We start from the raw sequence: 26,293 nt of genomic DNA, 5'->3' as shown, positions 1-26,293 counted from the left end.
GCCAATTACCCGCCGAGGTGTTAATTCACATTCTCCAACCTGCCAGCAAATGCTTACATAAGGGGGCTGCATGTGAAATCCGCCCTGCGTCCCGCAAACACGCCAATTAACCAACAAAACTTCTGTCTTGTTAGCCCATTGTGAAAATCAATTAGAAACAAAGTCAGCAGTTCGGGGGAAAAAAGTTGCGATAATGTAAATTTGCGACGCCATTGTGCATCCTGTGGAGGCGGCTCCTCCTGGGCGACATCGGAGGAGGAAGGTGACGGCGATAGCCTGCGGCATTCTGGGAAGACGGGCTGCCACGGGGCAAGTTTTATCACCTGAAAGATTATGCAAATGTTTTATTGAATTTTTTATTTTAATTGATACTTCTAATAAGAACAAAGGGTTATGTATCCTATCAAGACTCATTTTTTATTTTGGTTTTTATGTTGCATATGGAAAGATATTAATTTTTTTTTTTAATGTCTAACCTAATTTCAGGTCACTGTGAAGATTCATTGATCGGGTAAGAGGAGAGAAAAAAAGCTGCAAGCATTGTCCACATTGCAAAGATTTAAAAAAAAAAAAAATAATAATAATAATATTAAATGATAATAATAATAGATATATTTTCTTCTTGTACAGTATCTGAAAGATTTATAAAACATAAATAAATAAAAAATGAATAATAATAATAAAAAAATATATATTTTGTATTTGAAAGCTTTAAAAAAAACAATAATAATAATAAAAGATATTTTTCTTGTATTTTAAAGCTTTATAATTAATAAATAAATAAATAAATAATAATAATAATAAAATATATATTTTCTTCTTGTATTTGAAAGCTTCATCAAAAATAATAATAACAATAGTAAAAAAAAAGATATATTTTTGTCTTGTATTTGAAAGTTTTAAAAAAAAATAATAATAATAAAAGATATTTTTTTTCCTTATATTTTTTATATTCTTAAATTACTTCGCAAAACGTGTAGGATTATTCTACTGACATGATTTGCTTTAAGCATGTGGAATATGCATTACTGTTTGTATATCATGCTATGTTATTGATTATATCATGAGATATGAATAATTAATAAATTAATAATAATAATAATAAAATATATATTTTCTTCTCATATTTTCAAGCTTTATCAAAAATATTAATAATAATAATAGTAAAAAAAAGATGGATTTTTGTCTTGTATTTGAAAGTTTTTTTTAAAAAAAATAATAATAATAAAAGATATTTTTTTCCTTATATTTTTTATATTCTTAAATTACTTCGCGAAATTCTTATGGTTTGTGCCTTTTTACTATTGATCCTTAGCGCAGCTTCATTTTGTGTATTTCTGGTTTGGCGGTATAACACCTTGAGTTGCAGCTTGGTCCTTTTAGATAATAGCGCAGTTTTTCTTTTAACACTTCGCAAAATGTGTAGGATTATTCTACTGGGATGAACTGTCTTCAAGCCTGTGGAATACGCATCACTGTTTGTATATCATGCTATGTTATTGGTTATATCATGAGATATGAATAATTAATAAATAAATAAATAATAATAATAAAATATATATTTTCTTCTTGTATTTACAAGCTTTATCAAAAATAATAATAATAGTAAAAAAAAGATATATTTCTGTCTTGTATTTGAATTTTTAAAAAAAAATAATAATAATAATAAAAGAACGTTTTTTTTTCCTTATATTTTTTATACTCTTAAACTACTTTGCAAAATGCGTAGGATTATTCTGCTGACATGAATTGTCTTCAAGCATATGGAATATGCATCACTGTTTGTATATCATGTTGATTATATCATGAGATATAAATATTTTTGTACGTGATTTTATTATCTTTTTTCAATAAATTATTTTTATTCAATACCGTGTGCTCACCTCAGTGTCAGCTCTACATCCTGGACATTTTTTAGAGGCCAGGATGTGGATGTGGTAGCTGTCCCTAGAACTGGTAACATCATTTTCTACAGTAAAAAATATATATATATTTGTCTTGTCTTTGAAAGTTTAAAAAAATAAATAATAATAAAAGATATTTTTTTTCTTGTATTTTAAAGCTTTATAAAAATAAATAAATAATAATAATGGACGATTTTTATTTTCTAGTTTTTGAAAGCTTTATACGAAAAATAAATAAATATTAATTAAAAAAAAAAAAAAATCATATATATATATATATATATATATATATATGATTTTTTTTTTTTTTTTTTCTTCTTGTATTTGAAAGCTAAATAAAAATAAAACTAATAATAATAATAATAAAATATATATTTTCTTCATGCATTTGAAAGCTTAATAAAATCTGCCTTCCCTGACCATTACCAGGATTCCCATAATATGTACATTCTCTGCCACCCACCCTGACCATTGCTGCAATTCTCACTTCTATGTTTCCCAGACTCTGCCTACTAACTTCTGTTTGCCATGACCATTGCTGCAATTCCCAGATTATGCCTGCTACCTGGCACCTACCCTGACCATTACTGAAATTTCCAAGTTCTTCCTACTGCCGGCTGCCTGCCCAGACCATTGCTACGGTTCCTGGATTATGCCTTTTGTCTGCCACTTACCCTGACTATTACTGCAACTACCAGGTTCTGCCTACTGACAGCTGCCTGCTTTGACCGTTGCTATGATTCTTGGATTATGCTTACTGACTTCTGCCTGCCCTGACCATTGCAACGTTTCTCAGATTACACCCACGGTCTGCACTTGCCCTGACCATTGCTACAATTCCCAGACTACACCTACTGTCTGCCACGTACTCTGGTTGCCCTGACCACTGCTACGGTTCCATCATTGTGCCTATTGTCCGCACCTGCCCTGGCCATTGAGACGATTCCCAGATTACACCTACTGTATGCCACCCACCCTGACCTTGCAGCCATTCCTGGATCCTGCCTACTGACTTCTGTCTTCCCAGACCATTGTCAGGATTCCCATATTATGCCTATTCTCTGCCACCCACCCTGACCATTGCTGCAGTTCCTAGATTCTGCCTACTGACTTCTGCCTGCCCTGACCAGGTTGCTATGTTTCCTGGACTCTGCCTACTGACTTCTGCCTGCCATGACCATTGCTGCAATTCCAAGATTACACCTATTATATGCCATATACCTTGAGCATGCTGCTATTTCTGGATTCTACCTACTGACTTCTGCTTGCCCTGACCTTTGCTACCTACAATTCCCAGATAACGCCTATTGTCAGCCACCTGTCCTGACCATGCCGCAATTCCCACATTCTGCCTAATGACTCTGTCTTCCCTAACCTTTGGCAATTCTTGGATTATGCCTGTCTCTGCCTGCCCTGACCATTGCTACATTTCCTAGATTACATCTACTCTCTGCCACCTACCCTGACCATTGCTGTGATTCTCGGATTCTGCCTACCGTCTGCTGCCTGCCCTGACCATTGCTATGGTTCTCAGATTCTGCCTACTGTCTGCCCTGATCATTGCTATGATTCTCGGATTCTGCCTACTGTCTGCTGCCCGCCCTGACTATTGCTGTGATTCTCAGATTCTGCCTATTGTCTGCTGCCTGCCCTGACCATTGCTGTGATTCTCAGATTCTGCCTACTGTCTGCTGCCTGCCCTGACTATTGCTGTGATTCTCAGATTCTGACTACTGTCTGCTGCCTGCCCTGACCATTGCTGTGATTCTCAGATTCTGCCTATTGTCTGCTGCCTGCCCTGACCATTGCTGTGATTTCTGAATTACACCTACTGTCTGCTGCCTGCCCTGACCATTGCTGTGATTTCTGAATTACACCTACTGTCTGCCGCCTGCTCACACTGGTGACACATTCTCAGATTCATCCAGCAGTGTGCCCGCCATCTGGCACCATCAATACACAGTCTATGACTCCATTACTTAGCCTAGAGTTCAATCATGTGTCGCCAGGCCTTGGCTACTTTGCCTGTGTCATTGTGGGACATTCTTTAACAAAGGCTGCAGTGAGCTTGTTTTCCTCTAGTGTTCAGCCTGGACATTGTTTCATCATTTCCTGAAGGCAGAGAGAGAGAGAGAGAGAGAGAGAGAGAGAGAGAGACCACTACTGAAAGCAGGGAATCATGGGACATGTGGTACTGAGAGGGGTTCTTCCTCTTGGGACCATGGCCTTCAGCTGAGAGCAGGGACCCGGCCGCTCCCGGGGATATGAGGAGGCGCCACGGCTTAGACAGTGTGGAGAGCCTCCAGAAAGTGAGCATTACACCTGCAGGCAGATCCTCCATTGCTAGCTCCCTGTGGGGGGCCCCCCTCATTGTCACAGATCCAGCAGAATCCCACGGCCAGGCACCCTTCACTGGTTGCAGATTCTTCAAGAGCCTATTCCGGAACATCCTTTTCCTTTGAGCAGTAGTGGCCTGTGCATTGTGGGTGCACGGGCACCGACTCCCCGATGCCTCAGCTGCCCTCCCTATTCATGTGCCCGGCCACTTTGAGGACACCGGATACATGAAATACTATGGCGGGGATAGGCGGGGGGGAGGATGTATTTGATGGGCACAAGTGGCTGCATTTGATGGACACAAGTGGCTGCATTTGATTGGCAGAAGTAGCTGCATATGATGGGCACAAGTGGCTGTATATGATGGGCACAAATGGCTGCACATGATGGGTACAAGTGGCTGCATTTGATTGGCACAAGTGGCTGCATATACTGGGCACAAGTGGCTGCATATGATGGGCAAAAATGGCTGCATATGATGGGCACAAGTGGCTGCATTTGATTGGCACAAGTGGCTGCATATGATGGGCACAAGTGGCTCCATATGATGGGCACAAGTGGCTGCATATGATGGGCACAAATGGCTGCATATGATGGGTACAAGTGGCTGCATTTGATTGGCACAAGTGGCTGCATATACTGGGCACAAGTGGCTGCATATGATGGGCAAAAATGGCTGCATATGACGGGTACAAGTGGCTGCATTTGATTGGCACAAGTGGCTGCATATGATGGGCACAAGTGGCTCCATATGATGGGCACAAGTGGCTGCATATGATGGGCACAAATGGCTGCATATGGTGGGCACAAGTGACTGCATTTGATTGGCACAAGTGGCTGCATCTACTGGACAAAAGTGGCTGCATTTGGTGGGCACAAATGGCTGCACATGACAGGCACAAGTGGCTGCATATGATGGGCACAAGTGGCTGCATTTGATGGGCACAAGTGGCTGCATTTGATGGGCACAAGTGGCTGCATTTGGCGGGCACAACTGGCTGCATATGATGAGCACAAGTGGCTGCGTTTGATGGGCACAAGTAGTTGCATATGATGGGCACAAGTGGCTGCGTATGATGAGCACAAGTGGCTGCGTATTTTTCAGTTTGTTTGCACCCCCCCCCAAAATTTTGAGCACCAGCCGTCATTGCCTTTGAGCCTTGGTATAATCCGGATTGGTGAGCGGGCAGAAGCCCACCCTGTGTACACCCTACAAAAGACACTGCACGCAGACACTTTTATACCATCTCTTTACATGAGAACTTCTAGCAGGAGACACTTTCCATATGCTATGCACTTTTGCTGGTCGCCATTGCACAGCGATCTCCCGGGGCCCTTGTTGAGCTAGCTGAAGATTCTGAACATCTACACTACAAGGACACCTCACCTCTTTGCTACAGTCTGGTATCTGTGCAATTGCATTCTTTCTGTGAATTATGTCAGAACCCGAGGTGTCAGAGGTGTCGGGAAGCTTGCAAGGTCGGGACAACCTTTGGGGATTGTCACCTTACCTTCCAGCGGCCCTTAGGGGGGGGGGGGTGGCGCTACACATGACATTCTACAGCCACGGTATGGAGCTTTGTGTATTAGGCCTGGGGGGACGGCCAAATACGGGTAGACCTGGGGAAGGGGGATGCGGCTACAGGTGAAGGTACACCAGGGTCTAGGTCTAAGGTGTCTGCATGTGGACCTGGCTGTGTGTAGGTCAGGTGTCCACAAAATGTTGGCTTTAGAGGTTCTTGACTTGCCCAATGATCTGAAACCTGTTGGGATTTGTGAACAAAGTGACTGTTGTTCAGGCGGGTGACTGAGCGTCTTTCGGAAGGGAGAGAGGTATAAGGATTGGGAAGAGTAACCACGTTTGTGCTGTAGCTGTGAAGTGACAAAGTGATCTGCTGTGGGAAGTCTATCGCTGCCGCCTAATTCCCAGTGACACCGTTCAGCTGCTGACTGCACCGACTGTCAGAGACAATTAACCAGGAGCCGGCGGTGCAAAGTGTCTACGGGTGCTAAAAATTCATTCTACGCGCTGCGTCCGAGCGAGAGAAAGGAGCATGAAAGAACGGCGCACACAGCGGACCACGGGGAGGATCAGGAGTCCTCGTGTACAGCACCACGTCCCAGATCAGAGTGTGGTGAGGGATGGAGGTCGGCGTCATGGGCGGACGTCCTTGTGCTGTCTGCAGGCCATGATTTCCTAACTTCCAGGATGGACCTCCTGGGCAATTCCAGGGTTAAATAAATCCATAACAATTAAATACCATCCAGCAAACACCGCTACAGTGCTAAATTATACAAGTCCGCTCAGTTTACACAGACATGAACTGCAATCAGAATGCACAGATAACCTCACAGGGTCAGTACGTGTGTACTTTCTGAAGCAGTTACACATGCCCCCACCTCCCCCCAGGTCAATCTGTCCCCTAGTTCAATCCCCCCCCCCAGTCAATGTGTCCCCCAGTGTAACGCCCTTCCAGGTCAGTCTGTTCCCCAGTATAATCCCCACAGGTCAATCTGTAGCCCCATATATAACTCCCTCCCAGGTCAGTCTGTCCCCCAGTATAATCCCCAAAGGTCAATCTGTCCCCCAGTATACCTGTAACTCCCTCCCAGGTCAGTCTGTCCCCCAATATAATCCCCCCAGGTCAGTCTGTCCCCCAGTATAATCCCCCCAAGTCAATGTATCCCCCAGTATAATCCCCCCAGGTCAGTCTGTCCCCCAGTATAATCCCCCCAGGTCAATATGTCCCCAGTATAATCCCCCCAGGTCAGTCTGTCCCCCAGTATATTCCCCCCAGGTCAATGTGTCCCCCAGTATATTCCCCCCAGGTCAATGTGTCCCCCAGTATATTCCCCCCAGGTCAATGTGTCCCCCAGTATAATCACCCCAGGTCAATGTATCCCCCAGTATATTCCCCCCAGGTCAATGTGTCCCCCAGTATATTCCCCCCAGGTCAATGTGTCCCCCAGTATAATCACCCCAGGTCAGTCTGTCCCCCAGTATAATCCCCCCAAGTCAATGTGTCCCCCCAGTATAATCCCCCCAGGTCAATGTATCCCCCAGTATAATCCCCCCAGGTCAATGTGTCTCCCAGTATAATCCCCCCAGGTCAGTCTGTCTCCCAGTATAATCCCCCCAGGTCAGTCTGTCCCCCAGTATAATCCCCCCAGGTCAGTCTGTCCCCCAGTATAATCCCCCCAGGTCAGTCTGTCCCCCAGTATAATCCCCCCAGGTCAATGTGTCCCCCAGTATATTCCCCCAGGTCAGTCTGTCCCCCAGTATAATCCCCCCAGGTCAATATGTCCCCCAGTATATTCCCCCTAGGTCAATGTGTCCCCCAGTATATTCCCCCTAGGTCAATGTGTCCCCCAGTATAATCCCCCCAGGTCAATGTATCCCCCAGTATAATCGCCCCCAGGTCAATGTGTCCCCCAGTATAATCACCCCAGGTCTTTCTGTCCCCCATTATAATCCCCCCAGATCAGTCTGTCCCCCAGTATAACTCCCTCCCAGGTCAGTCTGTCCCCCAGTATAATCCCCCTAGATCAGTCTGTCCCCCAGTATAATCCCCCCAGGTCAATGTATTCCCAAGTATAATCCCCCAGGTCAATGTGTCTCCCAGTATAATCCCCCCAGGTCAGTCTGTCCCCCAGTATAACCTCCACAGGTCAATGTGTCCCCCAGTATATTCCCCCCAGGTCAATGTGTCCCCCAGTATATTCCCCCCAGGTCAATGTGTCCCCAGTATAATCACCCCCAGGTCAGTCCGTCCCCCAGTATATTCCCCCCAGGTCAATGTGTCCCCAGTATAATCACCCCCAGGTCAATGTGTCCCCAGTATAATCACCCCCAGGTCAGTCCGTCCCCCAGTATATTCACCCCAGGTCAATGTGTCCCCAGTATAATCACCCCCAGGTCAATGTGTCCCCAGTATAATCACCCCCAGGTCAGTCCGTCCCCCAGTATATTCACCCCAGGTCTTTCTGTCCCCCATTATAATCCCCCAGGTCAGTCTCTCCCCCAGTATAATCACCCCAGGTCTTTCTGTCCCCCATTATAATCCCCCAGGTCAGTCTGTCCCCCAGTATAACTCCCTCCCAGGTCAATCTGTCCCCCAGCAAAATCCCCCAAGGTCAATGTGTCCCCCAGTATAACTCCCTCCCAGTAGACATGTGCACACTGAAATATTTCGTTTCGGAATTTCATTTCGTCCGAAAAATAAATTTATTTAGTTACTCCCGAAATTCGTTTTTATTTATTTCGTTTTTCGTTAAAAATTGCATTCGTCTGAAAATCCAAATTAAGGTCGAATCTGTCATTGAAGGCTTATGGTGTACGATGCCGTATAGTTTACCTGCTCCGTTAAATCTTCTTAGAACTTTCAACAGACACCATAAGCCAAAGTACGTGTGTATTTAGTTCTAGCTATTTTACTGCTCCTCCTCTTTGGTTACAATCAGCCAATAACATTCATCATCATCATTATTTTTATTTATCTTTTCTCCCCTACGTCGAATCTTTTCTCCCCTACGTCGAATCTTTTCTCCCCTACGTCCAATCTTTTCTCCCCTACGTCCAATCTTTTCTCCCCTACGTCCAATCTTTTCTCCCCTACGTTGAATCTTTTCTCCCCTACGTCGAATCTTTTCTCCCCTACGTCCAATCTTTTCTCCCCTACGTCCAATCTTTTCTCCCCTACGTCCAATCTTTTCTTCCCTACGTCCAATCTTTTCTCCCCTACGTCCAATCTTTTCTTCCCTATGTCAAATCTTTTCTCTCTATGTGGAATAATCTTGGACTAATAGAGCTAAGGTTAGGCACATTCGACCACAGGTTTGATGGACACAGATTGTTATTGTCATCATCATGTCTCCTATCTATATCGAACTGTTGTAGCAACGAAAATGAAAATAAAGCATTTGTTTATGTCGGATCTTTAATTTTTCGGATTCTGCACTTTCGTTATCGTTTGTTAAAAAGATAACGAAAATACCTGAAATTCGGACGAAAATGCATTTGGACGAAAACTAATGCACATGTCTACCTCCCAGGTCAATCTGTCCCCCAGTATAATTCCCCCCCCCCCAGGTCTTTCTGTACCCCCAGTATAATTCTTCCTTCCCAGATCAGTCTGTCCCCCAGTATAATCCCCCCAGGTCAGTCTGTCCTCCAGTATAATCCCCCCAGATCAGTCTGTCCCCCAGTATAATCCCCCCAGGTCAGTCTGTCCTCCAGTATAATCCCCCCAGGTCAGTCTGTCCTCCAGTATAATCCCCCCAGGTCAATGTGTCCCCCAGTATAACTTCCTCCCAGGTCAGTCTGTCCCCCTCAGTATAATCCCCCCAGGTCAACCTGACTCCCAGTATTATTTGCCCCCCCCAGGTCTTTCTGTCCCCCCAGTATTATTCTTCCCTCCCAGGTCATTCTGTCGTCCAGTATAATCCCCAAAGGTCAATGTGTCCCCCAGTATAATCGCCCCCAGGTCAGTCTGTCCCCCAGGAAAATCACCCAGGTCAGTCTGTCCCCCCGGTATAATTCTCCCCCGAGTCTTTCTGTCCTCCCGTATTATTATTCCCTCCCAGGTCAGTCTGTCCCCCAGTATAATCCCCAAAGGTCAATGTGTCCCCCAGTATAATCGCCCCCCAGGTCAGTCTGTCCCCCAGTATAATCCCCCTCCAGGTCAATCACCCCAGATCTTTCTGTCCCCTATTATAATCCCCCAGGTATTTCTGTCCCCCAGTATAATTCTTCCCTCCCCAGTTCAATCTGTCCCCCCAGTATAATCGCCCCAGGTCAGTCTGTCCCCCAGTATAATCACTTGAATAGGCTGCTCTACATGCAACAAACACGTCAAGGTAGCTCCTGCACCTTTTTTTGGCAGTGAGCCGCACACGTTTCTGTACTGCACATTGTTGCGCGTTTTTTTTGCCTGCTTTGTCTCATGACATAACAGCTCTGCCAGCGGCCTTTGGGGTGTCAAAGCGTGATGTGGGATTTTGTTACATCTTCGCATGTCCCTGAACAAATTCCCAGAATGCACCGATATGAAGCCTTGGGACCCATTCACACTGTTGGGCTGCAATAACATGTGGCGATTTCCGTTATGCGATGGTGCCATGTGGTGTCATTCATTCTGAATGGTACTATTGCTCACCTTGCCGACAGACCTGTGTTGTAGCTTGTGGCAGCACACCCTCTGCCGAAAACCGGTACATGCACTTGTTTGGTGCATTAGGCAGCCTATTCAAAAGAATGGGTTGATGCAACGCACATTAGCACGCGGGTATAACGCACGTGCACTAACGGGCTGCAGTGGCATGAACGGGCCTTAATGCGGTGGCCAAATCTAAGAAGTGGGTTTAGAACGTTTAAACGTCATTTGTAAAGTGGTATTAGGTGCGTGGCGAAATACATCGGGGCGATCGCTCAGCTATGTCAGGGTTTGTTATCTGCCCCATGTGTCATGAACTACTAAAAGCTCCGCCCTCCCAGAAGGTGGACTCCGCCCCCCTGACCACCAAGCCATGAGTGCGGTCCAATGGCGAATCTGCTTTTATGGTGAAGGTGCCTATTTGGTGGTCTTCCCCGCCTCCAGGATCATCATCACATTTTTCAGCATTTATTTAGACAATAAAATTCCTGACTTTTATTTCATAATTTTACAACTTTTTTCTCACTTTATTCCTTTGTCACCTTTTTTTTTTTACTCAAATTTTTTTGGACTAAAATTTACCTGCTAACCGTACAAGTGTAGTTAGCAGTTAACTTCTAATTCTAGTTAAAAGTAACCAAAAGAGTAACAATATGAAAAGGGGAAGGAGGCGCTTTAATAAAAAAAAAAAAAATTTCATTATTATTTATTTTATTCTTTAGTTTTTTTTAGTTTTTTATTTTTTTGGTTACCTTGTCCCTTTAATTGTTTTTTTTTATCACTTCTATTCCTGTCATTAATGTTTCCTGGGTGCTTTAAAAAAAACAATTAATTATTATTTATTTAATTTTAATTTTTTTTTGGTTACCTTGTCTCTTTAATTTTTTTTTTATCACTTCTATTCCTATCATTAATGTTTTTTTTTTTTTTTTGTTACCTTGTCTCTTTAATTGTTTTTTTATAACTTATATTCCTATCATTAATGTTCCCTGGGTGCTTTAAAAAAAAAAGAAAATATTTATTATTTTATTTTAATTTTTATTTTTTTTATTTTTTTTTTTTTACACTGTCCCTTTAATTGTTTTTATTTTATCACTTCTATTCCTATCACAAGAAATGTAAACTCAAATTTACTCAAATTTTTTTGGACTAAAATTTAACTGCTAACCGTACAAGTATAGTTAGCAGTTAACTTCTAATTCTAGTTAAAAGTAACCAAAAGAGTAACAATATGTGAAGGGGACGGGGGCACTTTAAAAAAAAAAAAATTTTTCATTATTATTTATTTTATTTTTTATTTTTATTTTTTTTTGGTTACCTTGTCCCTTTAATTGTTTTTATCACTTTTATTCCTGTCATTAATGTTTCCTGGGTGCTTTAAAAAAATAATTAATTATTATTTATTTAATTTAATTTTTTTTTTTTTTTGGTTACCTTGTCTCTTTAATTGTTTTTTTTTATCACTTCTATTCCTATCATTAATGTTTTTTGTTTTTTTTGTTACTTTGTCTCTTTAATTGTTTTATCACTTATATTCCTATCATAAATGTTTCCTGGGTGCATTAAAAAAATAATAATTATTTATTATTTTATTTTAATTTTTATTTATTTCTTTTATTATTTTTTTTTTACACTGTCCCTTTAATTGTTTTTATTTTATCACTTCTATTCCTATCACAAGAAATGTAAACTCAAATTTACTCAAATTTTTTTGGACTAAAATTTAACTGCTAACCGTACAAGTGTAGTTAGCAGTTAACTTCTAATTCTAGTTAAAAGTAACCAAAAGAGTAAAAATATGAGTATTTTGCTGGCGAAGGAGACTGGACTGGCAGCCTCATCACTATATTAACCACTTCCCATCCAGGCCAATTCTGACATTTCTCTCCTACATGTAAAAATCTGTATTTTGTTGCTAGAAATTACTTAGAACCCATAAACATTATATACGTTTTTTTTTTTTTAGCAGAGGCCCTAGAGAATAAAAAGGTGGTCGTTGCAATTTTTTTATGTCACATGGTATTTGCGCAGCAATTATTTAAACGTTATTTTTTGGGGGAAAAAAATACACTTTAATGAATTTTAATGCAGAGAAACACAATATATAATCCGCGTTTTAGGTAAAATATGAAAGATGATGTTACACCAGGTAAAAAAGATACCAAACATGTCACGCTTTAAAATTGTGCATGCTCATAAAATGGCGCCAAACTTTAGTACTTAAAAATCTCCATAGGCGACGCTTTAAATTTTTTTTACAGGTTACCAGTTTAGAGTTACAGAGGAAGTCTAGTGCTAGAATTATTGCTCTTGATATAAAGTTTGCGGCGATACCTCACATGTGTGGTGCGAACACCGTTTACATATGTGTGCAATTACTTCTGTGTGCGAGCACAAGGGGACGGGGGCGCTTTAAAAAACAATTTTTCATTATTATTTATTTTATATTAATTTATTTTAATTTTTTTGGTTACCTTGTCTCTTTAATTGTTTTTTTTATCACTTCTAATCCTATCATTAATGTTTTTTTTTTTTGGTTACCTTGTCCCTTTAACTGTTTTTTTTTTATCACTTCTATTCCTATCATTAATGTTTTTTTGTTTTTTTTTTTTGGTTATCTTGTCTCTTTAATTGTTTTTTTTTATCACTTCTATTCCTATCATTAATGTTTCCTGGGTGCTTTAAAAAAGAAAATTCATTATTATTTATTTCATTTAAATTTTTTTTTTTTGGTTACCTTGTCTCTTTAATTGTTTTTTTTATCGCTTCTATTCATATCATTAATGTTTTGGGGGGATTTTTTGTTACCTTGTCTCTTTAATTGTTTTTTTTATCACTTATATTCTTATCGATTAATGTTTCCTGAGTTAAAAAAAATAAATATTATTTTATTTTAATTTTTATCTATTTTTTATATTTTTTTTTTTACACTGTCCCTTTAATTGTTTTTATTTTATCACTTCTATTCCTATCACAAGAAATGTAAACATCCCTTGTGATTGAAATAAGGCATGACAGGTCCTCTTTCTGTAGAAATCTGGGGTCTATAAAACCCCAGATATCTCCTCTACCCTTTAAAAAAAATAAATAAATAAATTGATCTCTGCTTTCTAGGGAAAAATATGGCAGTTTACATCCGCCAGAGCCGGAAGTGACGTCATGACGTCGCTTCTGGCCTCCCAGGATCATATAGATGGCCGGGGGCCATCCAGTCTTCGACCAGCTCTGTGGTGACCCGGCGGCACGGTTGGATTGGATCTGATCGCAAGGGAGAGCCCAGAGTGGTGCTGATGGGAGGCGGGGGGGCGATGTCCTCTTCCGTTGCCTGTAAAAGCCATCCAGCAGCTATTAAGCAACTAGGATGGCTTTTACACTAAAGGAAATCGCCAGCTGAAAAGAAAGATATCTGGATAATGCCTGTAGCTGCAACCATCATCCCCATATCTTCAAGTCCAGGACGTCATATGACGCCATACGGGCAGGAAGTAGTTAAAGGGTTAGTCCACCTTTCATACTATGTTTCATGTTACACCCTTCCTTAGGAAGTAACAAGATACAAGGCTGCATTCCCCAACCCCCCACCCTCAAATTGCACCCCTACTTACCCTAATCATAGGGTGCGTCTTGCTCCAGGTAATTGTTATTTAAATACAGCGTGGCTCCGCCCACCCAACTGATTTATTTATTTACAGGAATATGAGAATGGGAAGACTACAAGTCCTATCTGCCACTGCGGCAGGGCAGTGATGTCATCACATTTGTAGTAGATAATTTCCTTCCTCCAGCTCCATAACAGAAGTTCTTTACCTCCATACAGACCTGAGGCTGGGGGGGACTGTGCATTGGACTGCGACGCACTGATCCCCACGGCAATGTTCTGCGAAGCACTGATCCCTACTGCGATGTTCTGCGATGCACTGATCCCTACTGTGATGTTCTGCAACTCACTGATCCCCACTGCGATGTTCTACGATGCACTGATCCCCACTGTAATGTCCTGCGACACACTGATCTCCACTGCAATGTTCTGCGACGCACTGATCCCCACTGCAATGTTCTGCGATGCACTGATCCCTACTGCAATGTTCTGCAACGCACTGATCCCCACTGCGATGTTCTACGATGCACTGATCCCCACTGTAATGTCCTGCGACACACTGATCTCCACTGCAATGTTCTGCGATGCACTGATCCCCACTGCAATGTTCTGTGATGCACTGATCCCCACTGCAATGTTCTGCGATGCACTGATCCCCACTGCAATGTTCTGCGATGCACTGATCCCCACTGCAATGTTCTGCGATGCACTGATCCCCACTGCAATGTTCTGTGACATACTGATCCCCACTGCAATGGTTTTATTTTTCAATGTTCATATGTTTATTAATTAATTGTTGGTGTGTTATTTTTGTTTAAAGGTGGGACTATGCCTTTAAATAAATCAGATCCATCTCACTGTTCCTATTGAGCATCTGAATACTGGCAGTGATGGAGAAATTGTCCCCGGAGCGCCCTCTACAGGCCACAGTGCGAAGGCTCAGGCAGTGTGATGGAGCCGGTATAAGGCTGGCCTGAGATTCTTGTACAAGATTTGTGTTCATAAAATACTTCCTCCTTCACAGACACTGAAACTTCCTTTAAGGATCATTCTGCTTATATTAACCCTTCCAGGGTGAGATCAGTCCCGAAGAAGGTAATTCATTAATAACTCAATAAAGTAAAAAAATAAATTAATAATAAAAAAAAATAAGTGAAGGTTTTACATACCGGCAGACGGTCATAAGAGAATACAGCCTGCCTCTGAAAATGCTATTTACTTACCTGTTATGCTGATCCACCGGCTTCAGTATTTTCTCAGTCATTGACCTGAAACTAGTATGCAGAGTAGAAAAGGACAGAGGTTCCAGGGGGCTGATTCACTGAGATCCCTTTTTCGCCTTTTCATGCTTAGGATGGCACACAGTTTTTTTCATGCAGGGCATTGCCCTTTACTTTGAATGGGCCCTCAATGAGCAGAAAATCCACTTTTTTTTCCAGAACGCCATTTTTTACTGAGTACATTGCGGTACAATAAGGAACGTGATTGGTGACGCAACACAAAGCCCATACAGTACACATCACACGGTGGGGCGCCCATGTTAAATCACAGCGCAATTACACACACAAAAGTGTGTGCACAGGAGTGTAAAGGGGCCCCACAGGTGTGTAAAGGGGGCCCCACAGGAGTGCAAAGGGGCCCCACAGGAGTGTAAAGGGGGCCCCACAGGAGTGTAAAGGGGGCCCCACAGGAGTGTAAAGGGGGCCCCACAGGAGTGTAAAGGGGCCCCACAGGAGTGTAAAGGGGGCACCACAGGAGTGTAAAGAGGGCGCCACAGAAGTAGAGATTGTTCACTTAGTTTAGTGAATAAGGTGAAGTTGGGTTCACATGAAAGGCAATTATGTGCAACCAAAGAAAACAGGAATTTATGCTGGTTTGGTGAAGCTGTATAGATTATCTTTCTTTCTTTCTTAATTATTTCTCTATTATTAAAATCTTTCTCTATTTATACATTATTTATTATTCATAGATTATTTTTCTTTTTCTTCCTGCCTTCCTTCCTCTCTCCTCCCCCTCCCCCTCCCATTTTCTTTCTTTCTTTCTTTCTTTCTTTCTTTCTTTCTTTCTTTCTTTCTTTCTTTCTTTCTTTCTTTCTTTCTTTCTTTCTTTCTTTTTCTTTATTTCTTTCTCTCCCTGCTAACCCCACTCTCTCTCTCTCCCTCCCCCTCTCTCTTCTCCCTCCCCTCTCTCTCTCCACCCCCTTCTCTCTATCTCCCCTTCCCATTTTCTTTCTTTCTTTCTTTCTTTCTTTCTTTCTTTCTTTCTTTCTTTCTTTCTTTCTTTCTTTCTTTCTTTCTTTCTTTCTTTCTTTCTTTCTTTCTTTCTTTCTTTCTTTCTTTCTTTCTTTCTTTCTTTCTTCCTTCTTCTTCCTTCCTTCCTTCCTTCCTTCCTTCCTTCCTTCCTTCCTTCCTTCCTTCCTTTTTTCCTTCCTTTCAATTCCTTCTTTCCTTTCATTCTCTCTCCCCCCCTCTCTCTCCTCTCCCTTCCTCCCTCTCCCTTTCTTTCTCTTTCTTTCTTTCTTCCTTACTTTCTCTATCTTCCCTCTCTCTCTCTCTCTCTCTCTCTCTCTCTCTCTCTCTCTCTCTCTCCCCCTCTCCCTCTCACTTCCTCTCTCTCCCTCTCTATTGCTCCCCCCACCTCTCTCTCTCTCTATCTCTATCCCTCTACCTCCCTCTATATTTATTTCTCTTTCTTTCTTCATTCCTTCCTTTTTCTCTTTCTTTCTTTCTTTCTTTCTTTCTTTCTTTCTTTCTTTCTTTCTTTCTTTCTTTCTTTCTTTCTTTCTTTCTTTCTTTCTTTCTTTCTTTCTTTCTTTCTTTCTTTCCATTCTCTTCCTTCCTTCCTCTTTATTTCTTGCTTTCTTTTTAAATTATTTATTAATTAATTTTATATTTATTTATTTGTATATATTTATATTTTGCTATTTGTTTATTTTATATGGTTTCATTTTATTTATATTTATGTATTATTTGTATTATTTATATTTGGCTATTTATTTATATTTATTGTTTATTTTTCATTATTTATATTTTGTCTATTATGTATTTGTTTGTTTGCTTGTTTGTTTAATGGAATGTATTTATTTTATTGCGCGTATTCATATAACGCTTTCCATGTTTTATATTCATATCAGTCCCTGCCCCCAAGGAGCTTACAATCTAAGGCCCCTATCACACAGACATACTAGGGTCAATTTAGACAGGAGTCAATTATCCTGCCAGCATGTCTTTGAAGTGTAGGAGGAAACCGGAGTATCCACAGGAACCCCACACAAGCACAGGGAGAGCATGCAAACTCCATGCAGATAGTGTCCTCCTAAACCAAGGACCCCAAGTCTGTTATGGTTTTCATTACCGGCCCATACAAACTATCAATTTTCACTAGTAGAAGTCACAGCCATGACTATTCTGCAGGAGGACAGAGCTGCCATTGCCCCCTTCCACCCTCTCCCCTCTCCCGTATCCCCGCTGTCTAATCCCCTGTACACGGGGGGATGGAGCTGCGGCTGCTGTGAGCCCCGGAGTTTCACAAGCAGACGTCAGATTCAAAATAATTTCTTGCAAAAAAAAGGAAATCCCGCAGCTCAGAATAATTGAGGGAAAATGTTACAAAGTTCCAGAAAGGGAAGAATGTTCTATTCCGGTACTTCCTCTTGTTAGAACACTCTCGCTCTTGGTAGAAAGGATTATGGGTATTCTGCTAAGGGACAGGGACAAGTCATCCATCCTCGGCTCTGCTCACTGACCAGACTGGACTGGGGCTTGCTGGGAGCTGTAGATCCTGGGAATTCTGTGCTTGCCTGCTTACAAATAAATCCAGGATAACAGAATACAAGCTCTTCTTCACCCAAGGTATCCTGCCCTGGCCCCACACCTAACCACCCACTCATCTGAATTCCAAACCCTGAGGAAGGTGGCCAAACCCTCGAAATACGTTGGCCATGTTCTGTATACAAGTTTAAAATAAGATTTCTAACAAAGGGAAATCTTAGTTATGGAACGTATCCACTGCTAGAACTGCAAAGTGACAGCGGAGGACAGATCACTCGTTAATGGCGATCAGACATCTGTGCAGGTCAATGCTTTGCTATGCTTCAGCTGAGCTTCTGCAGTACTTACCTGTACCCTTGTGCCTCCCACTGTATGTCCTCCGTCTCTGCCTCCAGCCTCTGGGTACTCTGGGTTTCCAAGTGTTCCTCATTGCACCTTGTGACTCCAGGTGAACCCCGTGTCATCTAGTGACATACAAGCACACCCCTGTGTGCCCCAATGTCTCCAAGTGTGCTCCACTGCTCCCCATGTCATCTTGTGGCTCCAAGTGGGCCTCTGTGTGCCTCCGTGTCACCATGCCTGCCCCAATGAGATCCATGTCATCTTGTGACTACAAATGCAGACTTGTGTGTGTCTCCAGGCGTGCCTCAGTGCAACCCATGTCATCTTGTGATTCCAAGTGCACCCCGGGGCTCCCTCATGTCTTCAGTTCTGCCCAAGTGCACCCCTGTGTCTCCTAGTGTGCCCCAATTCACTGCGTGTCATCTATTGACTCCCAAGTGCACCCCAAAGAGCCCCATGTCGTTTTGCAACTCCAAGTGTGTCCCTGTACACCCCACTGTCCCAAAGTGAGCTCCAATGAAACCCATGTCATCTAGTGACTCCTAGTACGCCGATGTGCACCCCCATGTCTCCTAGTGCCTCACATGTGCGCCATGTTCTCTGGTGACTCCAAGTGTGCCCCTATGATCTTGTGACATCTAGAGTCTGTGTTTCAAGTGTGCCCCAGTGCACCCCTGTTATCCAGTCAGTCCCTGTGCATCTCCATGTTTCCTAGCATGCCCCAAATCACCCCATGTCATCTTGTGAATCAAAATGCGCACCTGTGTGCCCCCATGTCTCCAAATGTGCCTCAGTCCCCCCCCCATGTCAGTGCTTCCCTGTGTCTTTAATTCTGCTCCAGTGCACCCCTGTGCCATCTAGTGACTCCCACTGTGTCTGTGTGTGCATCTCTGTGTCTCATTTAGTGACTTCAAGGGCACCCCAAAGAGCCTCATGTCATCTTGTGACTCCAAGTGTGTCTCTGTACACCCCTGTTTCTCCACGTGAGCTCCAGTAAAGCCCATGTCTCTTAGTGCGCCACTATGCACCCCGTGGCTCCTAGTGCCACCTGTGTGCTCCACGTCATCTAGTACCTTAATGTGCACCCCTGTGTGCCTCCATGTCTACATGTGCACCCCTGTGTGCCTCCATGTCTACATGTGCACGTCTGTGTTCCTCCATGTCTACATGTGCACCTCTGTGTGCCTCCATGTCTACATGTGCACCCCTGTGTGCCTCCATGTCTACATGTGCACGTCTGTGTGCCTCCATGTCTACATGTGCACCTCTGTGTGCCTCCATGTCTACATGTGCACCTCTGTGTGCCTCCATGTCTACATGTGCACCCCTGTGTGTTTCCATGTCTACATGTGCACCTCTGTGTGCTCTTGTGTTTCCAAATATGCCCCAAGGGGCCCAGTGGACCCCCTGTCACCCAGTGAGTTCAGAGGCACCCATGTGCACCCCTATGTTTCCTAGTGTGCCCCAATACTCCCCATGTCATCCAATGACTCTAAGTGTGCCCCTGTGTTTTTTGTGTCTCCAAGTCAGTCTCAATGCGCCCTACATCATCTAGTGACTTCAAGTGTGCCTAGTGCCTCCATGGCTTAAGGGGCCCATAGAGGGACCCAGTGCGCCCTATACCATCTAGTGCCCTCAAGTCTCCAAGTATGTCCGAGCGCACCCATATTATCTAGTGATTCCAAGTGCGCCTCTGTGCACCCCTCATTTTTCCAAGTGCACCCCCATGCTTTCTGTTCGCTCCCGTGTGTCTCCAAGGGAGAACCATGCATCCTCTGATATGCGCCTGCATCCCCTGGATAGTCCTTCTCTCAGTGGACCTCTGTCTGTGATGATACACCAGCTGAAGATCGATAACGATTGTTCTACCTGTAGTCACAATCATAAGGCCAGATATTATTAAAAAGCCTTATCCAATCTCTCGACACCTTTCTGAGAAAACTGAATGAACACTGTCCGCTATTCCCTTTTATACGTTACGTACGATATTTAGAACCGCGTTGCGTTATTCTGTGTTTTCAGACATTTGAGGATCCCGAGTGCTAGTTGTCATTTTTTGGCACAAGAACAGGTCCAGGTTTTTCTTCCTATAAAAAAAGTGCTGAGTCTGCACGGCGTCCTCCCTGAAGAATGGCGCGGCCTCCGCCACATGTAACAGAACACAGATGATGTGAAATGAACCCCGATAGCGGGACATATTTTACCTCAAATGATCCGTGTGACATCGTCTTCAGGGTGCCGGATCAGATGACATTTTCCCCCGAACGCTCCGAGTACCTGAAACCGGCGAAAAGGAATCCATCTTTTATTTATTTATTTTTCCAGGGTCTTTATTGGCGAGGAGATCGCCGCTGTGATTCCGCTGACATTTTTCCCCCCTGGTAATATTATGTTTTTTTTTTAATGTGATGCGAAACTTCGCCACGTGTGATGTGAAAACCGCATCATTGTTCCTCCGCAGCCGTCTTGTCAAAAGCTGCTGGCAGACGATCATTGTTAACTCTTTATGGTCAGCTGTGTGCCACGTGCTTCGAAATTAGCGCACCTAAAATTTAGCACACTTCGAAAATTAGCGGACCTCAAAATTAGCGGACCTCAAAATTAGCACACTTCAAAACTTGCAAACTTTGATATTAGCGCACCTCAAAATTAGCACACTTTGATATTAGCGCACCTCAAATATAGCAGACTTCGAAACTAGCACACTTCAAACTTAGCACACTTCAAAACTGGCACACTTCAAAATTAGCGCACCTCAAAATTTTCATACTTTGATATTAGCGCACCTCAAATATAGCAGACTTCGAAACTAGCACACTTCAAACTTAGCACACTTCAAAACTGGCACACTTCAAAATTAGCGCACCTCAAAATTGGCACACTGAAATTAGCACACCTCGAAAATGGCATACTTTGAAATTAGCACACCTTGAAATTAGCGCACCTCAAAATTGGCACACTTCAAAACTTGCACACTTCGAAATTAGCACGCTTAATGAGTTCTGCAGACGGGCAAGGGATAAAGGAACCCCATAACCAGACAAGATCATATAGCACCCAAGGAAAGAGACTTTGAAATTAGCATACTTCGAAATTAGCGCACCTCAAAATTGGCACACTTTGAAATTAGCACACCTCGAAATTGGCACACTTCAAAATTAGTGCACCTCAAAATTAGCACACTTCGAAATTAGCGTACCTCAAAATTAGCGTGCCTCAAAATTAGACCTTGAAATTAGCACACCTCAAAAGTAGCACACTTTGAAATTAGCACACCTTGAAATTAGGGCACCTCAAAATTAGCACACTTGGAAACTAGCACACTTCAAAACTAGCGCATCTAAAACTTAGCACACTTCGAAATTAGCGCACCTCAAAATTAAGCGCACCTCAAAATTGGCACACTTTGATATTAGCATACCTCAAAATTAGCACACTTCGAAATTAGCGCACCTCAAAATTTTCATACTTTGATATTAGTGCACCTCAAAATTAGCACAATTCGAAACTAGCACACTTCAAAATTAGCACACTTCAAAACTAGCACACTTCATAATTAGCGCACCTCAAAATTGGCACACTTTGAAATTAGCACACCTCGAAATTGGTACACTTCAAAACTTGCACACTTCGAAATTAGCACACTTAATAAGTTCTGCAGACGGGCAAGGGATAAAGGAACCCCATAACCAGACACGGTCATATAGCACCCAAGGCAAAGAGACCTTGAAATTAGCACACTTCGAAATTAGCACAGCTCGAAAGTGGCACACTTTGAAATTAGCGCACCTCAAAATTAGGACACCTCAAAATTAGGACACCTCAAAATTAGCACACTCCAAAACTAGCACACTTCTAAATTAGCACACTTAATGAGTTCTGCAGACGGGCAAGGGATAAAGGAACCCCATAGGCATCCCCATAACCAGACAAAGTCATAGAGCGCCCAAGGCAAGCAGACCTTGAAATTAGCGCACCTCAAAATTGGCACACTTTGAAATTAGTACACTTTGAAACTATCACACTTCAAAATTAGGCACACCTCAAAATTAGCACATTTCGAAATTAGCACACTTAATGAGTTCTGCAGACGGGCAAGGGATAAAGGAACCCCATAGGCATCCCCATAACCAGGCGAGCGCCAAAGGCAAAGAGACCAAAGTGTGCCCCCCCCTCCCCTCAGGAGCTGTGATCTTTATCAGCAGCATAGGTTGCAGGTCTTGGCCCTTTCTTGCTCCCCCTGTCTCCTGATGTGCCCAGGGGGGGGGGAGGGGGGCACCTCTTCTGCTTCCCTGCCATGGACTATGAGGACTATGAGGACTATGAGCAGGTGTACAGACCCGGGAACTCAGCGCAGGGATTTGAATTCACCCCTATAGACTTTAATGGGTTTTGCGCAAATTTTGCCAACTTCAAGCAAAATTTGTGAAACTGTGAAGTAAACGGCGGCAGATTCCCTCGCTCCTCGCTCACATATCTGATTGTACAGTTTAACATTTCTGTAACACTCGAAATACGGGAAGATCTCTGTCAGTTCTGGGGGATTTGTCTTATTTTCATATTTTGTATTCAATTTTTGCGGTCAGAGAAAATAGGAAGAAAAAGAGGAAGTGAGTGACTCCGGGGGAAAGGTTTTCACAGTCTGTCCTATTCTGGTGAGAAAAGAAAAAAAAACATGAACCTTCCTCCGTTATACACAGAACAATAAATAAACAATAAATTACAATGTATAGATTATGTGTGGAAGGGTTCAATGTGTCTTAGAATATACTGATACTGATTCTCCATGTGTCCAAGAGCCAACAGTGTGTTCTAGGTCTTCCTTCCATACAGACCCGGGAACTCAGCACAGGGATGGTGGGAACCCCTCATAATGGGCACAGCAGGTGTACAGACCCGGGAACTCAGCACAGGGATGGTGGGAACCTCTTATAATGGGCACAGAAGGTGTACAGACCCGGGAACTCAGCACAGGGATGGTGAGAACCCCTCATAATGGGCACAGCGGGTGTACAGACCCGGGAACTCAGCACAGGGATGGTGGGAACCTCTTATAATGGGCACAGAAGGTGTACAGACCCGGGAACTCAGCACAGGGATGGTGGGAACCCCTCATAATGGGCACAGCAGGTGTACAGACCCGGGAACTCAGCACAGGGATGGTGAGAACCCCTCATAATGGGCACAGCGGGTGTACAGGCCTGAGAAAATAGCACAGAAACCACCAATAAAGTGCCTGATGGATAGGAAAGACTGTCAGGAGGTTTCATTCTACAATATCCACCATACACTGAAGTGTCAGTTTTGGGTGGACAGGCCATTTCATACTCCCATGGAAGAGAATCCTGCAATCTAAGCATCCAGTCTTTCAGGATTTAGGAACGTTATGATTTTCCAGGGAATTCTTCACCTCTATGTCCAGTAAATTTTAAAAAATCTGATGACTTATCTGATTTTCAGTCCGATTCCCTCCTCACTATACCTCATAGACCTCATAAGACCACCCAGCACCTTTCGTTGAGGACCCCCAGGCACCTCAAAGATAGTGGGAACCCCCCATTCATACAGAACAGACTGGCATCTGGAGATAAGGCGAAGGTACAACGCAGTCAGCACATGGCGGACATATTCTGGCGGGAAATGCGCCACCTCCACCCCATTAGGCTGATAAAGAGAACTTGCATACAGGTCGGATCATCCAATCAGATCGCCCGGCTATATAAAACACGTTGTTTGAATGATGACAATGGAATCTATGACACCTCCACCACCGCCTCTGAATATTTATCAAGATAAAAAAGCAGCAAAAATGGGTTTTAAAAGTGGCATTTGCAAAAAAATATATAAATAAATAAATAAAAACAACGATAAACAAAGGAAAGTAACAAAGTGGAACAAATCTATGGAGAGCGTAGAGGGGGTGAGTGAGATATCGGGGGGACGGACCCGTCTATAGGGGATGTGAGAATCCCGCACGTTATATCAATGTGACCTCTCTCCATTTTATGGAATGTGATGAAACAATATTATACAAATGTGATATTTATATAACGATTGATATACAGTATATATATATATATATATATATATATATATATATAGATTTTAAATTAATAAATGTAGCAAATGAGTGAGTGTTGAGTGTCAAGCTCCACCATCAAATCATCTATATATATACAATGAAAACTGACGTTTGATCCGCTTATGTTTTGCCTTCCCTGGTTCCTCCTTTAATCTCGAAATAATAAATAAAACCTCTCCATTTTCATGACAAATCTTATATTTAATGTAGTGACGTTATCACTGAGTCTCTGTTCTTCTCTATGAAATGCAGGCAGATCAAGGCTGGTGGAAGTGGACAGCTAGGTGCTGTGTAGAGCTTCCTGAAATCATCACAACACCCATCCTCCGGCCAGGAAATGAGTCAAGCTTTTGTCTGTATGGCTGCCGCTTCTATTGCACATGGTGAGAAGCTCACAGTGTGCAGTGAAATCAGAGGAAGCCATTTAAGTCCAGGAGAGGAGATGGTACACTTGTGCAAGACTGGAGGGGAGGTCAGAGGTCAGATTTAACCCTGACAGAAGGTATAACCCCTCCTTACCCTTTCTAACACCAAAAAGTTTTGTCTTTAGAATTACTTTAAAGTGATTGTAAAGGCTCGTTTTTTTTCTTTAAAAATAACAAACATGTTATACTTACCTCCTCTGTGCAGTTGGTTTTGCACAAAGTGGCCCCGATCCTCCTCTTCTCGGGTCCCTCTTTGCTACTCCTGGCTCCATCTCCTATCAAGTGACCCTCAGCCAGCAGCCTGCTAGAGGGGACACCCGAGCCGAGTCAGAGCTCCGGGTATCCATATTAAGTGACTTCTTCCCTCCCTCTGTCCCTTCATCCCTCCCTCTGTCTCTACTGCCCTCCCTTTCTTCCTTCCCTCTCTCCTTCCTTCCTTCATTCCTTCCTTCTTTCCCTCCCACTGTCCATTCTCTTCTTCTTCTCTTCTTCCTTCTTTCCTCCCTGCTCTTTTTCTTTCCTTCTTTCCACATTCCATTCTCTTCTTCCTTCCTTCCATAGGTGTGCACAGCCTATTGCGTTAGGGTGTGCACCCCAACACATTTACGTGTGTATATATACTGCCGGTGTCAGTAGAGCCGTGGACAATGTCAGTAGGGTAGAGGTAAGTGTCAGTAGTGTTTATTTTTATTTTATTATTTTTTAAAATTTTATTTTTCTAATTATTTTTTAACATTTTTTTTATTATTATTATTATTTTTAACAATTTAATTTTTTTAATTATTTTTTTTCCCCAATTTTTTTTTTTTGGAGCCCCAGTAGGGGTGGCTTTGGTAAAATATCACGGGTCTAAACAGGGGGCATCCACAGCACACAAAGCAATTAGGGTGTGCCCAGACATACCTGGCACACACTGTGCACACACCTATGCTTCCTTCCTTCCTTCTTTCTCTCCCACTGTCTATTCTCTTCTTCTCTTCTTCGTTCTTTCCTCCATGCTCTTTTTCTTTCCCTCCTTCCACATTCCATTCTCATCTTCCTTCCTTCTTTCCTCCATTCTCATCTTCCTTCCTTCCTCCCTCCATTCTCATCTTCCTTCCTTCTTCCCTCCATTCTCTTCTTCCTTACTTCTTCCCTCCATTCTCTTCTTCCTTCCTTCTTCCCTCCATTCTCTTCTTCCTTTTTTCCTCCCTCCATTCTTTTCTTCCTTCCTTCTTCCCTCCATTCTCTTCTTCCTTCCTTCCTCTCTCCATTCTCTTCTTCCTTCCTTCTTCCCTCCATTCTCTTCTTCCTTCCTTCTTCCCTCCATTCTCTTCTTCCTTCTTTCCTCCCTCCATTCTCTTCTTCCTTCCTTCTTCCCTCCATTCTCATCTTCCTTTCTTCTTCTCTCCATTATCTTCTTCCTTTCTTCTTCCCTCCATTCTCTTTTTCCTTCCTTCCTCTCCCCATCTTCTTTTTCCTTCCTTCTTCCCTCCATTCTCTTCTTCCTTCCTTCCTCTCCCCATCCTCTTTTTCCTTCCTTCTTCCCTCCATTCTCTTCTTCCTTCCATCCTCTCCCCATCCTCTTTTTCCTTCCTTCTTCCCTCCATTCTCTTCTTCCTTTCTTCTTCCCTCCATTCTCTTCTTCCTTCTTTCCTCTCCCCATCTTCTTTTTCCTTCCTTCTTCCCTCCATTATCTTCTTC

Source organism: Aquarana catesbeiana, linkage group LG05 (assembly GCF_042186555.1).
Source record: "Aquarana catesbeiana isolate 2022-GZ linkage group LG05, ASM4218655v1, whole genome shotgun sequence".
In the NCBI taxonomy this organism is placed as follows: domain Eukaryota; kingdom Metazoa; phylum Chordata; class Amphibia; order Anura; family Ranidae; genus Aquarana; species Aquarana catesbeiana.
Note: the sequence above shows the minus strand (reverse complement) of the source record.